Source organism: Tamandua tetradactyla, chromosome 13, assembly GCF_023851605.1.
Source record: "Tamandua tetradactyla isolate mTamTet1 chromosome 13, mTamTet1.pri, whole genome shotgun sequence".
NCBI lineage: Eukaryota > Metazoa > Chordata > Mammalia > Pilosa > Myrmecophagidae > Tamandua > Tamandua tetradactyla.
This window is the reverse complement of record NC_135339.1, coordinates 6,442,923-6,459,501: the sequence shown is the minus strand read 5'-3', so window position 1 is coordinate 6,459,501 and position 16,579 is coordinate 6,442,923. Positions and strand designations below refer to the sequence as shown.

The window sequence follows — 16,579 nt, the reverse complement described above, 5'->3', positions numbered from 1 at the left end:
CATCAGATTAGACTTAACTGCATCCTGTTTGGATGCTAACTAATATTTGCCCTACTACTAAGCATAAATAAGTAAGCATTTCTCCTGAGACACCACAGATATTACATCTTTAATGGGACCTAATAGAGGCAAGCCAGTTGCCCTGCTGTGGGATTATAATTATGGGCACTCTTTACCCTTTTTAAATTTCACAAACAGAGAGGAGCACTTGAAGCCATTAGGGCTTTCTCTAGAAATGTGGGTAAAAATAAAACCACCCATATGCAAATCCGACTGTCAAGCTTTCCAAAAGCTCCTTCAAATGCATGGTGTGTCTATCAAGGCTTCCAGGCAAGTGGCTGATGCCTGGCTGGATGGAGATGGGGTGGGGGTGCAATCGGAAGAGCCCCACCTTCGTTGGGGTGGGAGTCAGCTCTGTACATGGTCCCTGCTCCTGAAAGTGTGACTTCTCAGTCTTTGACTTCAGACCGCTTGGCCTGTACAGAGAATGCCTGCTCAGGCTTTGTTTGGAGGCTATGCCATTGCTTTTTCCCATGAAGGTGCTGGAAGACAAAGACCTGGAGATCCCCCTAGCCAAAAGTACAGCCAGACCACCTGAAGAAATAGGCAGAGCTCCAAGGAAGAGCTTGTGCATGCCTCTAGCTCTGGGGCCTAACCCTGCCCCACGAAGCTGCTGAGCCTCTGGAATCCTGAGATGAGAAACAAAGGGACCACTTTAAGAAAAGTGAGACAAGAAGACATGTGACATTGCCTTGAGACACTGAAGGAAGAAGAGGAGATGTAGATTGTATAAAAGGAAAATGTTGGAAGCTTGGCCAGTGGGAGGGCTCACAGGCAAGATTGCTACAACAGGCTGAGACTTGGCGTGCATGCCTAAAGGGCAAGGAGAGCTAAGGAGAGGTCACCCGAGCACCAGGGGCAGGCAGACTGGAAGTAGGGGCCCAGATATCCCAGGCAGCCAGGCCCCATGGCTCTAAGCTTTGCAGAGCCAGCATCCCTGTGATGGGAACAGGGGCTGTGGGCAATCCAGGGAAGAGCCAGTGGAGTCATGCAGGCAGGGGGACACTTGGACAGATGCTGGTGTGTGGTCCCTTCTCCTGTCACAGGAGGCCTGGAACCTCTGTGGGTCAGTATGAAGATGGAGCTTAATTAGAGTGCAATTTCCCAGCCAAAGGGCATATCCCAAGCCTGTCCCACTCTAGGCATCTGAAAACGACCTCTTGTCATATTCCCCACCTTGGCTCCAAAGATAACTTCAAATAGAACCTCTTCTGTCTGGTTCTCTTGGGCCCAAAGAATTCTATACACTGAGGAAGTCCTTTTCTAGCCATGGCCTGAAGGTTGAAACCCTGCCAACACTTTCCTAGCGTCTCATCGCTCCAACTCTCCATCAAACTAATGGCTTTGGTTAATAACTCTGTCTGCACCTGACATTGAGGTAGTCAATAAATGATAGCTATTACTTTATTATTATTTCATAATAAGTATGGAAGAAATGCTTGAAGGCATGGATAATACATGACCCAGGAGTTCAGAGGGAGACCGATTCCTGAGAATGAGGTGGCCAAGGAAGTTTCTCAGAGGAGCTTAATGTGAGCTGGGAGAGAAGGGAAGGCATCCAAGCAAGGGGAATGCATCCAAGAAAGACCAAGAGATGGGAAGGTGTGTGATAGTTTAGGGTAAAACTTGTGCACTGTTTGGCTCTAGCCAAAGCTTCTTGTCAAGAGAGTGGGGGAATTGGAGAGGGGGACGCAGGGATGGAGCAAAGGCTGGACTGGACTCCTGATCATCTTCACCCCTGAGAACAACAGATTCTCACAGGGTCTAGAATATCACACAAGAGTCATGGTTGGGGAGGCCAGTGGGAGACATCAGAAGGTGGGAGTGCAGGACTCAAGACTGAATGTCTGTAGGCAGGAGGGGAGGAAGGAGAGGGAAGAGTCCAAGGGGGTCCAAGGTTTCACCACTGGGGAAGGGCAGATGGAGAATGCCCAGGAAGTTTGTTTCAAGAGACATGACCTCGAAAGGTCTTGGAACTGTAGGTTCCTGCTGGCCTCCGGGAGATGTTCCCTCCCTGCTTCTGGTCACTACTGCAGGGAGTTCTCCAGCCAGCCTTGTACAGACAGAGCTTTCCCAAGCTCTAGGAGAGTCTCCATCCTCAAGGACTGTGCCACCAGGTGTTGTTGGACATGTTTTTGCTGACTTGGCTCCTACCGAACAACGTCTGCCCTTCTATGATTGAATAACCACAGAGCTTTTAAGGTGTGACCGTGTGATTGTGAGACCTTGACACTGACACTCCTTTTACATAGTGTATGGGCAAATGACTAAGGAAAAAAATTAATAAATAATAGGGGGGAGGTGAGGTATGGGATTTGGGGGTGTAGTTTTTTTACTTTTATTTTTACTTCTATTCTTGTTTTTATTTGGGGGAGTTAATGGAAATGTTCAAAAATCGATTATGATGACAAATGCACAAGCTATCTGGTGATACTGTGAACCACTGATTGTAAAAAATTGGGCTATTATATGGTATATGGATAAATTTTTTTAAAAAATGATCCACCCTTCTATTTTTTAATTTGAGGGAATGGGAAAAAAGACAGAAATAACGAAAAGACAAAAAAAAATTATCCATGTTTCAAAACCTTAGAATTAACTAATTAATTAATTAATTCACAAAAGATTGTCTTTTTCTGTGCTTATAAACTTTTAAAAATAATTGTATAAGTCCTATAATAATTCATTACCCTTTTTATATATAACAAGTGCTAGAACATTTCAGCTAAAGTTAAAGCCCTTCACACTAATCTAAACCCAGCAGCTGCCTCTTTTATAAGTTTTGTGTTGCCTTCAACTCACTGTTTTGGTTTAATATACACAGGTGCATAGGTGTATATATTCATGGACAGCAAATAATATTATTTGATATGTTTCTGTTTACAGGCTAAAATGAAAATGGGTTTTCCTTCACTTTGGTTTTTTTGTTGAGCATTAGCTTTTTAAAATTCATCCACAATGATACATGTAGCTCAAACCTGTGTCTTTTGCCTGCTTTACATGTTTGCATGGGTTGCAATAAAGTATCCTTTCCCCCATTCACCACTACTTTTAGGTGTTTTCAGTTTCTTAGGGCAAATATAGCCACAATGAATACCTTTGTACATCTCTCCAGGTTTGTATCTTTAAACTCACACACCAAATCACTTCTTTCTTCAAGTGTAATGAATGTACTACCCACCAGAGAATGCTTTTTGTTTCCCTGGGCTTGATACCTAATTGTCACAATCGGGTACATCCATTTCAATCCCCTACTTTTCTACAAAGGGATTTAAGTGACCATGCCCATTCCCAAAATGAAAACTCCTCAGAGTTTGGAAATGGTGATGTGCTCTTGAGAGTGGTCATGAAGCCATCTAGGAGACTAAATTACAATATCTTCACATGGTTAATCCCATTTAGCTTTAGCTTACTGCTAATATTGGCATAAAACTTTTGTTCTTAAGGTTTTTTTTATTTTAATTTTTTTTTGCATGGGCAGGCTCTGGCAATCGAACCCGGGTCTCTGGCATGACAGATGAGAATTCTGCCACTGAGCCACCATTGCACCACCCTGTTCTTAGGTATTTATATTTTTAATTATGAGTATACTGTAACATTACATAGTGTGTGGGAAGAAATAAAATGTCACTGATAGAGGATACAGAATAGCACAGTTTTGTACAGTTGTCTAATGAGACAATGACTTTAGAAAACAACCAGGATGGCTGCTAAGTCCACTAGGCGGCAGGTTGATGGGGGGCAATTATAATAGATGGTCAGGCCAACATTACGTGAACCTCCCTTCCAGCGGGACCACCCAGACACTGTTTCTCATGATGTGGGGCGGGAGGAAGCACGTGACATGGGCTAGCAAGAGTTCTTTCCAAAGCAAAGCAAAACAAATCAAAACTGAACCTGAACACAGTGCAGCCTCTAACTGCCCGTTAAAGGAAATCTTGGGATAGAGAAACCTGCTAAATGACATCTTTAGGATAAAATCAGCCAAATTCAAAAGGTAGGAAATTCTACAGGATAGAAGATCCAGTTTTTCCACAAATAAATGGTATAAATAAAAGAAGTACTTTTTTATATTACCTAAACAGTTTTAGAAAACATACCACTAGAGAAATGGGTGAGCTTAATTTGAATCCTGATTAGAACAAATCAACTATAAAAAAGACATTTTAAAGAAAATTGTGGAAAATTGAACTCAGACAGGGTATTCACTAATGTTAAGAGATTAATGTTAGTTACCAAATTAATGGTGTTGACTAAATCCAAATCACCCAAAATAAACCCAAAAAACAAAAGAAAGAGAAAGAACAAGATGCAAAGAACCCAAAAATGAAAGAACAATGCAAAATACAAATAAAACTACACAAAATTAATTCTCTCCAACTAGCAGACATAGAAACCATCCAAATTTTAAATTACTGATTGAGCAGATAAATATATTGTGCATAATGGGAGCTGAATTTATCATAGTCAGAAAAAGGACTCATAAATACGAAAGTGAACAAGATAAATGAGCTCTGTGGTATTGGATTGGAATTAAAGAAATTGATGTAAATTTCTGGAGCTTTTATACCTATAAAATATATGTGTGTATACGTAAAATAGGTAGGCAGATACATGGGCATATATATATATATGTGTGTGTGGGTATATGTAAGGGTCTGTCTGCATACATATATTTCCAGCATGGTCTACTGGGAGAACCTAGAAGCAATTAACACATCTAGCACCCAGATGTTGGTTTCTAAATACCATCTCTACTAAAAGAAGCCAGCACTCCTTGACAAAATGGCTGATTCCAGGGCTGGAGTACAGAGAGTACAAGATGAGATTGGTAAGTCTTGCTATAGTGCTAGAAATTAAGAAAGGCGCAAAAGAACAAGGGAATCAGCATGAAGAGCTCTCACTGGCCAAATCTGGGATAATGCAAGCATCAGAATAAATAGTGACAGCATGGCTAATAATCCATTGATCAAATAAGAAGCCACAAGTTTATGCAGATGTCAATTAATCAATTATATAGATAAATAGAAATAAAAGACTCTTTCTTATATTTGAGAGCCAGCTGATATGCACAAAAAAACATTTGAAACTAGAAAATCATCATTTGGTAATCATCCTACAAAATAAAGGGAAGAATCATCAACAGCTGCTTAAAATGAGTGGGGAAAAGTTTGAGGAGTAACAGGATATTTACAGAGCCTCAAAGTATCTCTCTACAAGGTACTTAATCGTTTCAAGGCAGAGAAAATAGTAACTTTACAGTTTCTTAACTGGTCAAAGCTACCATCAGCAGTAAAAAGACAAATTAAAACCATAGGCCTTCTGATACATTGCACTGGGAAGGATGTAGCATCCCTCCTGCAACATTTTTCCCTGCCAAAAATGCCCTACTTGGACCTAATCCTGAGGAACATCAGAAAACCCAAACTGAGGGACATGCAACAAAATAATTCACCCATTCAGAAATGTCACCATCACGGGAGATGAAAGAAGACTGAAACTTGAATTCCAGATCCAAGGGAGCTAATGAGACATAACAACTGACTATACACTACATGATACAGGATTTTCTCTTGCTATAAAGAACACTATCAAGGGAAGTGTGACTAAAAACTGTAGATTAGATAAAAGCATTATATCCAGGACGAACTATATGATTTGCAGGGCTTTGTGCAAAATGAAAATGCAAGGCCTTTTTAAAGTAATTATTAAGAATTTCAAGAGAGTGACAGCAGAGCATTAAACCAACAACAGGTAACACATCCATTAAGCTGGCCCCAATTGTAAAATGTTCATTTCCTATTGTAATAATAAGACTCCAGTTATGCAAAACAATGTCTTCTTTTTCTTTTTTAGGAAACATATGCTGTAATATTTAGGGATAACGATACTTCATGTCTGAAACTTTTCCTCAAAGGGTTTAGAAAAAAAATATGTTTGTGTTAATTTAGATGAAGGATGAATGGAGTAAATCAGATGAAAAATTAGCATTTGGAGACTCTAGATGAAGTGTTCAAGGAAAATTTTTGTACAATTTTCAAACTTTTCTGTAAATCTAAAACTATGTCAAAACTGAATATCACACAGATGCGTGAAAGAGATTTTGTTGGTTATAATAAAGGCTTGGTTGTGTCTTTTTAATCGTAATATCTAAGGGGTTCTTCGTAGGCTGTATGGCAGGGTCACACTTCATTATTTTTCCATACGAGTATCCCATTACTGCAGCACCATTTGCTGAATTTTTCTACGCTTGTTCTTATTTGTTTTGTTGTTTGTTTTGGGGAAGCACATGGGCCGGGAATTGAACTCGGGTCTCCCGCATTGCAGGTGAGAATTCTACAACTGAACTATCCTTGTACCCCCAATATACAAGATATTTTTTAAATACATGAAAAGTTAATAGTTGTGGAGTCTGGGTGGTAGGCAAGAAAATTTACTCCATTTTTTGACTCTATGCATGTTTGAAATTTTTTATTTAAAAAACTTTTTTAAGAACTTAATTCCATCCACCTAACATCATCATTTTTTTGCATATTTCCTTCCAGTCTTTGCAGTGGCTCATGTATTGTAGATGCTTTCAATCATATTGTACACATCATTTAAACCCTAGTGCTTTCACATTTCATGAGTTTTCATAATTATCTCTTCGATGGCTGTATATTCATTCATCCACTGGATAAAATACTAAATCATCCCCCTATTGCTGAACTGGCAGCTTGTCTAAAATGTTCCACCACAGTGTTTAGTGTTTAGATAGTTTTCCCTTGTTTGGAGTCATTTTCTTAGGAAAGCTTTCAAGGTCTGGGATTTCTGGATTGTCAACATGATCATGTTGAATCTCGAAGTGTTTTCCCAAGTTGTTTTCCAGAGGTGGTCCTAATTTACCCTGAGGAGAACATGCACTGGCTGTTAGCAATAATTTTTCACCTGATGCCAGGTATATGACTTGCATCGTTCTGACTCCTTTTCTGCGAGTTGTCGTTCTCTCTCAGTATCTCTGTTGGGGTCTGAATATTACTTAAAATCTACAGCTCTTTGAGTAACAGCAGAGATACTACCACCACAGCATATTGCCTGGAAGGCTCTTCCCTAAAAACCTTGCTTTGAATTGGAAGAGAACGTGTGGCCATATACTAGCAACTAGAGATGAATTATGCCCTAAACTCAAACATTCTATGATGAAATCCATGTCCTGGTGAAGCAGAGGCTTAGAAAACGAAATGGTTGCATCCACATAGAACATAAAAGTTTTACAAAAGGACTGTCTTTCAAGACAATTTCCCAAAGACAACAAAATTTACACAAGGCTCTGGCCAAGACTCCATGATCAGACCAACTACATTTTGTAAATGGCTGCTGTGGGCTTTATAATGCTTTCTTAACAACAAATCAGACAATCTCATGCTTAGCAAAAGTAGGTCATTCTGACAGCCAAATAAAGTTAATCCACAAAGGAAAAAAGTAACACAGCTTCTTTTTCTACAGGAAAAAATGTAAATGTATTTCTCCAGGAGCAGATTTCTAAATATCAACCTGAAACTAGTAGAGAAGAGTGCCAGGACCTGACACCTACGTTGTCAAATGTGGTCGGTGTTTGTCAAGCAGGTGGCATGGGTCAGGTCACACCATCCCATGGGCAGCCCTCCTTCTCTTGACCCCAGGTCTCCCACCCCAGGACCCACCTGTCAAGGTCTTGCCTAGTCTTCCCACTTCTTGTATCTCCCATACTTACTATGTAGGCTGCTTTGAAGCTGTTCTAAATCTTAGAAAAGGCCATGTTCTTTTAATCCATTCCTGTAGGTGCAGACCTATTGTAGGTGAGACCTTTTGGTAAGGTTGTTTCAATTGAGATGTGACCCACCCCATTCAAGATGTGCCTTAATCCTTTCACTGGAGTCCTTTATAAGAGGATAAAGGACATTAAAAAAAAAAAAAAAAAAAGACAGAGAGCTTAAAGAAGTTCCAAGGAAGCTGAGGTGAAATTTAGAAAAGCGCATAGAGAAAAACCTCAGAGAAGTTAAGAGAGGACCCACAGAAGCTCAGAGAGGAAGCCACTGAAACAAGAAGCTGAAAGCAATGAAACCTATGGGCAAAGGCCCAGCAGACATCGCCATGTTCCTTTCCATGTGACAGAGGTTTCCTGGATTCCAGCAGTCTGACTTCAGAGTCCAGGTATCAACCTACTGATGCCTTGAGTTGGATATTTTCACACCCTAAGAACTGTAAATTGTAAGTTAATAAATGGGGATTTATTATGCAAATGTAAAAGCTAACCCATTTCTGGTATATTGCATTCCAGCAGCTTTAGACAACCAAAACACCAGGCAATTGTAAACTTTGCAGGATGAAGTTTTGCTCCTGGGGAAAGCAGAGCTTTCATTTGAAAAGGTGGCTCCACTGGGCTCTGTGATGGGGACAGGGAAGGCATCTTAAGTCAACCCATCCCTTTGCACCCTTCATCTTCTCCACCAGCAACAAGACCTTCCAGAGATGGAGGTAAAGGTCTGCCAATTGGATAACAATGGTGGTTCTGGTCAGATTCAGGTGAGCATTATACTAAGTTTGGTACCTGGGTACCAAAACCTGGGCTGGGCACCACTGGCTGCTAGTAGCCCACTTGTTGGCTGCCCCATGGACAGCTTCCATGTTCATTCCTCACAAGACTTAGGGCAATTCCACGCATTTGTCCTAAAGAATCGGTTCACATCAGAAACAGTTTATATGTTGCGTATTATACAAGATGTAGTACATCAGTTGGAGATTTCCTATTAGACATATCTCTTCTCCCAAGAGTTGCATCCCTTCATCTCTCTTTCTCCCTCTTCCCCAGCTCCGCCAACCCCCCATCCCATTCTTTCATCCCTCCCTCCACGCTGCCTCTCAGGGGTCAGGCAACTACAGCCACATATTTTTGTAAACAAAGTTCTATTGAAACACAGCCACACCCAGTGTTTGCACACTGCCTCTGGAGGCTGCTAGGCTACAGCTGCAGAGTTGCATAGCTGTGGCAGAGACCGAATGATCCACAAAGCCTAAAATACTTACTGTCTAGCCCTTTAAGAAAAAATTTGCCAACGTCTGCTCTCTTACTGGCTCTCTCCTAGATTTTTTTCCAGGACCACTCAATCTGCCACCCTTACCTAAAGAGAGCAATTTACTGTTTTCTGGTTTCCACCTTTAAACTTACACACCCAAATCAATACTGCATTCTAGCCTATGGAAGCCATTATACAAAGCATGATAAAGGTTTCCATTCAGCAAACAAAAGAGCTTTCATTTGTCTTGCCCATGCTACTTAGAAGGCAGCTGGACATTACATGTAAGAGAAGAACACTTTGATTTGCTGCAATGTGTATTATCTCCTATAATCCATTTAGACACAGCCTCAGCCTTCATAGAAAAGAATGTACGGATTAGCACAGTGGAGGCTGGTCCTTGAAGTCCCCTTGACCTTTCTGGCATCAGCTCTCCGGGGTGTGGAGGGAGGGCTGGGGGCCGGATAGTTGCAGAAGAAGAAAAGCCTTTAAGCAGGTAGAGGAGAGGACCTGAGGAGAGAGCTGAGCAGCACATCTCCTGCAGATCCAGGGGACACCAGGTTGGCCTGGATGTGCTAATTTAGATTCCAGATGCCTGATCTCTATGAGAAAGGCAGGGAAGGGAAAAGTCCCTGGCAGCTAAGTCCATGCTTTAACCCCAGCACTCTCTGTGCCCTTTGACTTTCTAGCAAAGTTAAGCAGAACTTGGCCACAGCCAAATGTTCTAACCCAGCTTTTGTAAGTAAGAAGGCTGATATTTATTTTTCTAACTGACACCAGTGTTTCTCTGGCATTGGTTTCAAACTTAGTTGAGAAAGAGCAGATATGATTGAAATAAATTAAGAGTCTGTGAGTCCATACCAATGATGAACAGATGAAAGAAAGAAGGGAGGGAGGGAGGGAGAGAGAGGGGGAAGGGAGAGATGGAGGAGAAGAAAGAAAGGAAGGAAGGAAGGAAGGAAGGAAGGAAGGAAGGGAGGGAGGGAGGGAGGGAGGGAGGGAGGGAGGGAGGAAGGAAGGAAGGAAGGGAGAAACAGAAACAAAGAAAAGAAGGGAGGAAAGATGAAGGAAGAAAGGAAGGAAGGAAGGAAAGAAGGAAGGAGGAAGGAAGGAAGGAAGGAAGGAGGGAAGGAAGAAAGAAGGAAATAAAAGAAAAGGAAGAAGAGAAAGAGCTAATCAGGGAGAAAGCAATGCTTTTTGCTTATAGTAGAATGCTGTGATTGCTAGTAAATGTGGAGGAAGTGCGTGAGTTGTAAAATCATCATTTTGCAACCATCAGAGTCGAGATGAGTTTAGGGAAAATTCATCAATGGAAGTTAAATATGGGGGAAATTTTAATCAGGTTCAAGATATTTGTATACTCTTAAAGTGTCTTCCCACAGGTTGTTTATTAATGTTAAAGGAAAAATAGTAATTATGTACAGTAGAAAAATCAGACAACTCCTTGGTCTGGTGACCAAAATTAACATCCCCAGTGTGGGACAGACTCTCACCAGTGTGGACCTCCTGATATGAGGCCCTGAGAAAAACAGCACCGTTTATAGAGTTTTCTGTCCTTAATCCAACCATAAGGTAACATCAGACCAAACCCAGAAAAAGAGACTACACTATTCAAAATGTCAATGACACAAAAGACAAGGAAATTGAAAATGCCCCAGATTGAAGGTGGTTAAGGAGATAATGACAACTAAATGCAATACAAGCCTGAGCTCTGCATGGAGCAAAATGCTATCGAAGACATTATGGGGTCAATCATACAAAATTTAGATACGGATTGCAGTGTAGAGAAAAGTATTTTGTCAAGGTGGAATTTGCTTATGTTGATAATAATAGTGTGCTCATGTAAGGGGAAATCTTGTTCATAGGAAATCCACACAGAAGCACCTAGATGTAAAGGAATGTGATATACATGCAACTTCCTCTCAAACAATTCAGAAAAACAAACATGCTATGTATATATAACTGAGAGAGCACAGAGGATAATGCAAATGCTGTAAAATACTAACATTAGGTAAATCTTTAGGAATTCTGGCATTCTTTCCTACTACTCATATTCTTGCAACTTTTCTGTAAATTTGAGATTATTCCTTAAAAAAAGAAAGTTTTGAAAAAGTTGTGTAAAGTCAATGTCACAAAGGATAGGAAAAGGCTGTAGAGGTGTTTCAAATTAAAGTTAGCTACAGAGGCATGGCAACTAAGTACAGTACTTGGCCAGAGACTGGGCCCCAAACATGAGGGCGGGAATTCTATGAAGGCTGTTGCGGAGCCGATGGACGAAATTGGAGTGCAGACAGCGGATTAAAGTATCGTGTCCATGTTAGATTCAGCAAAGCTGAGAACCAAACGGGGTATGTAAGAGAACGTTCTTATTCTTAGGAGCTGCACACTGACGTATTTCGGGGAACATGATCAGGATACCGTTTCTGCCCATTTCAGGGAGGGAGGGATGTGGGGAGAGGGAAAACGAACGCAAATGATAGAGCCAATGAGACAAAATATCAACAAGAGGCAAATCTAGGTAAAGACACGAACTATGCATAGGACTTTTGTTTGCAATATATTATCAATTGAAAGGAGCAGAGACATAATATTCTGTTTAACATAATCTCATTTATGTAATAAATATAGATGAGAGTTGGATATGCACAGATATTCTACCGTCATTCAGGTAGAAACGTTTTGCCTTCTCACCTTGGTCAATCCTAGAGAAAGCAGAACCAAAACAGCGCAGGTGAGGAGAGGTGAAAGAGAGCAGACCATGCCCTCAGCCCAAGATGGAAACTGGGAGTGGGTTGGGCTCTGTGTGACCTGGTGACAGCAGAGAGCGGGACCGTGCACAAGTCTGCATTACCTAGACTGTTGTCCATTGGGCAGCCATCTTTCCCATACTGTTGTTATTCTTGCAACTTTTCTGTTTTGAATGATTTCCAAATAAAAAGTTAATAAAAGAAACACAAGAAGAGAGGGGGGAGGGGGTGAGAAGGGAAGGAGAGAGGAATGAAGGAAGGAAGGAAAGGGAGGAGGATAAGAAGGAGCAAGAGGGCAAGAAATTCCAGCACCAAAGGCTTGGAAGAAAACAAGCTCACTGAAGAGCTACCGCCTTTGGACTCCCTTCTCCAGGTGCCTCAGTTTGACCACTCGTGTTTCCATACGTTTCTCACACTCCTTCTTCTCTTATGTTTGGTTAGCCTTAACAGCCATTCTGTGGCCATGTCACCTTACAAACACTGAAAAGGGACCACTCTGGCATGTGGCCACGGGCTTGGGAGAGCGACCCCAAGTCCTGTCCCTCGCTGGCTCAGGCACAACTTTCATGGACGCGCAGACCCTTTCTCCTCCTTGTTGGGGATACCTTCCCATTCTCCTGCAATCCCCAACATCTCCCCACTTCTTGGGAATAGCGCCTGTTCTCCAACCCCTCATGGTGCCATGAAGAGGAACCTCCACTTGCTCTCTTCTTCTAGTCTTGTCCCCACCTGTGCTGGTTTGAAAGGATGTCTGTCCCCTAGAAAAGCCATGTTTTAATCAAAACCCCATTTCATAAAGGTAGAATAATCCCTATTCAATACTGTATGTTTGAAACTGTAATCAGATCATCTTCCTGGAAATGTGATTTAATCAAGAATGGTTGTTAAACTGGATTAGGTGATGACATGTCTCCACCCATTTGGGTGGGTCTTGATTAGTTTCTGGAGTCCTATAAAAGAGGAAACATTTTGGAGAATGAAAGAGATTCAGAGAGAGCAGAGAATGCTGCAACACCGTTAAGCAGAGAGTCCACAAGCCAGTGGCTTTTGGAGATGAAGAAGGAAAATGCCTCCCAGGGAGCTTCATGAAACAGGAAGCCAGGAGAAGAAAATAGCAGATGATGCCATGTTCACCATGTGCCTTTCCAGATGAGAAAGAAACTCTGTGTTCACCATGTGCCCTTCCACTTGAGAGAGAAACCCTGAACTTCATCGGCCTTCTTGAACCAAGGTATCTTTCCCTGGATGCCTTTGATTGGACATTTCTATAGACTTGTTTTAATTGGGACATTTTCTTGGCCTTAGACCTGTAAACTAGCAACTTATTAAATTTCCCTTTTAAAAGCCATTCTGTTTCTGGTATGTTGCATTCAGGCAGCTAGCAAACTAGAACACCACCTCTCACAGAGAATTTGGCTGCCTGATGGGTGCCTAACAGCCATTGGACCATATATTTTTGTTGGGCAAAGCAGAGCTATTAAGAGATTTGAGGCCTTCCTTCCCCCCCCCCCCCCCCGCCCACCTCCACACTAGATCTGTTCTAGGCAATAATCCTAGGTGGCTCTGCTCTACCCACCCAAACTTGCCTTTGATGGATGGTCCCAAGGTCTAGACAACTTCAGGTGGGGAAGGGTAGGGAGGGAAGTGAGAGCTGAGGTTGCAAGGCAATAGCAGGTGCTATTAACTGGACCCCTTCAAGTCCCAAACCATCCAGTAAAGATTAGTAGAAGACCTATTTTTGCCCAAAAGTACTCCCTGATCTCTTTCCTTGATGGTGGAGAATCTTATAATTTTTATAGCAATTAAATAAAATACCTCCTTATTTGTACATACTGCTTATGAAGCATTATTCGATGTGGAATTAATGCTGTATACTTTCTCAGCAACCCCAGAAATTCTAGTTTAACTATGCCTTTTGAGGGTTTAGATGACTAGAAAAAGAGGAACTACTAAGGAAGCAGAGGGAGAATAACTTTGGGAGAGGTGAAGGAAGAACTAAAGAAGTAAATACTGACTTTAGAATTGAATACCTCTTCCCACCCCGAATGCAACCCCCAGCATTTCTATGCCTACAAGCTGAACTTCAAGAAATCCAGTCACAAGTACCTATAGATGGCCAGACAATGATAGGTAATGCAACACTATTTGTAACAGTAAAACACTGGAAAGAACTTCAATGTCTGTTCCTAGGGGAATGCTAAATAAATTGAGATTCATCTATAAAGTGGAATATTAGGCAGCCTTTAAAATTAATAAGGCAGGCCTATGTGCATTCATATGGACTTTTGTTTGCAATATATTATCAATTGAAAGGAGCAGAGACATAATATTCTGTTTAACATAATCTCATTTATGTAATAAATATAGATAAGAGTTGGATATGCACAGATATTCTACCGTCATTCAGGTAGAAACGTTTTGCCTTCTCACCTTGGTCAATCCTAGAGAAAGCAGAACCAAAACAGCGCAGGTGAGGAGAGGTGAAAGAGAGCAGACCATGCCCTCAGCCCAAGATGGAAACTGGGAGTGGGTTGGGCTCTGTGTGACCTGGTGACAGCAGAGAGCGGGACCGTGCACAAGTCTGCATTACCTAGACTGTTGTCCATTGGGCAGTCATCTTTCCCATATGCCCCTTTGGGGCATCCTGAGCCCTGAGCGCTAGTCCCTTCCATTTTCACTCGGTCATGGCATGTCTGCATATGAGATCTCTCAGAACTTCCCCAAGCTTCCACTGTCCACTGGCCCTCCCAAAGCTCAGTGTACTCTCACCACAGCATACAAAATTACTGAATCCCTGCATGGCATCTTCAGGCTAAGGGGGGACCATGGACAGAACCCCTGCTATGCCTTCTTTATTCTTCTGGGCACAGAGCTGAACTTTGTTGCAAGATGGAACCTCTTGGGTTCCTAAGTGACTGCTTGGAGCCTCCTTAGCCAAAAGCTCTTGACCTGGTTCACCCAATTAGTAGCCTCTTCTGCCAGCTACCCTGTTGCCCCCAGTGCAGGCTAGCTATGAAGATGGAATGCCTAACTTCTGCCAAGACTCGTGGTCTCCCCAAGATAATTCTTGGCTAAGAATGGTGGTGGCTAAGAATTCCTGATATTTGGGGATTTGGGAAAAAACAATTCGTCCTATCTCTTTCTCTCTTCTCTTTCTACATCTCACCAGGGTGAAAGGAGGGGAATCTCTACGTCTTTTCCCACGTAGCAGGGAGTGTGATTATATTATGAGTTTTTCTACCCTGTGTCTTCTTGTCACCTCAATGTTCAAGTTAGCTGCATCTGGCTGCTCACATATTCATGGGAGCTTAAAGAATTGACAAGAAGCTTTTTCTCTCTACAGTTCCTGCCTTTTAAGGTTGTTGCCTTGTTAGGGGTTCAAAAAAACAAGAATCCAATTTGAAAGGTCAGAGCTGGGTAATGGCAAAATGTTCTAGCCAACATCTGCCTTTTGTGTGAAGCATTGAAACTCATTGCCATGAGTCAATCTTCTAAATCAGACTTTCAGTCCGCTGCCTTCTCGCTGGACTTCCTAGTCTGCAGATGTGGAAGGCTGTAAACTTCATTTCCTCGGCGACTTTGCTAGGTGGGACCCAGCTTCTTGGAAACTGAAAGGAAGAACAGGAGATTTGGGCCACACCATAGGACACGGTAATTAATAGAAAGCTTGGTCACAGAAGCAACTGGCATCTGAAACCAGTTGCCACAGGTGCCAAGCAGTGGGTGGCGGCGGCAGCAATATTTTGCTAGAACAATCTTGTGTATACTTGGGCAAACTTCCTGGCTGGGTGGCAGCCAAGGATTATAGAATTCCCGGGAGACCCTGCAAGCAAACTGATATGTTTTTTTTTTTAATCCCCTTTCTGATTAAACTAACTGGTATGGAATTTGTTGTCTGCAAGGAAGAACTCTGTTATAGCACAGGTGGGGAGCCCAGAGCCCAGAGTTACTGGGTATGAAAATACTTCAAAAATATTATTCCCTTTAAACATGTTCTCTGAGTGAAGGCCAAGTGAATTTATAAGCATTGTGCAGAAATTACAAGGAAGAGAGACCAAAAGTTTCTGGAGAGGAAGGGATGGCAAGTGGAAATTAATTATAAAGTTCCTGCTATTACAAATTGATGATGTGTAAGAGGCCAATGCTTTCGTCCTTATTTTGTATGCTCTTTGTTTTATTGTGTTGAAGGTAAAAATTATATATAATGTATTAGAGCTGCACGGGTTCCTTTATTGCCTTGTTCCTCAACCCCATTTATCTCAAAAGCTTCTCAAAGGGTGCATGGGTGGTTCAGTGGTTAGAATGCCTGCCTTTCATGCAGGAGACCTGGGTTCGATTCCCGGACCATGCACTCCCTCCCAAAAAAATTCTCAACAGTGGACTCACTTACCACCAGGGTTTCAAGGAAACTCACCATTAGGGTTAAGAACAGTGTCCTGGTCTTATGGGGTTGGGATGGTGCCTCCAGCAATTAATTATGGCCTGATAATTGCCACTGCTATTTTGAGAACCAAAGGGGAGGTTCTTTCCAGCCAGAGCATCTTACAACTCTGGAAGCAGAATTTTTAAAGTATTTTGGTCTTGTTTCTCCAAGAAGACTGCAAACTCCTTGCTGGCCAGGGCGACCCTCTTGGACAGCTCTGGAAATTGGGGAGAGCCAGAGGCAGAAGCTCTGGTACCCAGGGGGCTATGTTTCAGTGCTGAGAGGAGAGGAGTACTTTGGTACATAGCATGGTT

General features: G+C 42.0%; 1 non-coding gene across 1 annotated transcript; it reads left to right on the top strand.

Moving 5' to 3' along the window:
* Positions 1-16,121: 16,121 nt before the first annotated feature.
* On the top strand, positions 16,122-16,193 carry TRNAE-UUC (transfer RNA glutamic acid (anticodon UUC)). The gene has a single exon. It is a non-coding gene; the product is annotated as a tRNA-Glu (tRNA).
* Positions 16,194-16,579: the final 386 nt, after the last annotated feature.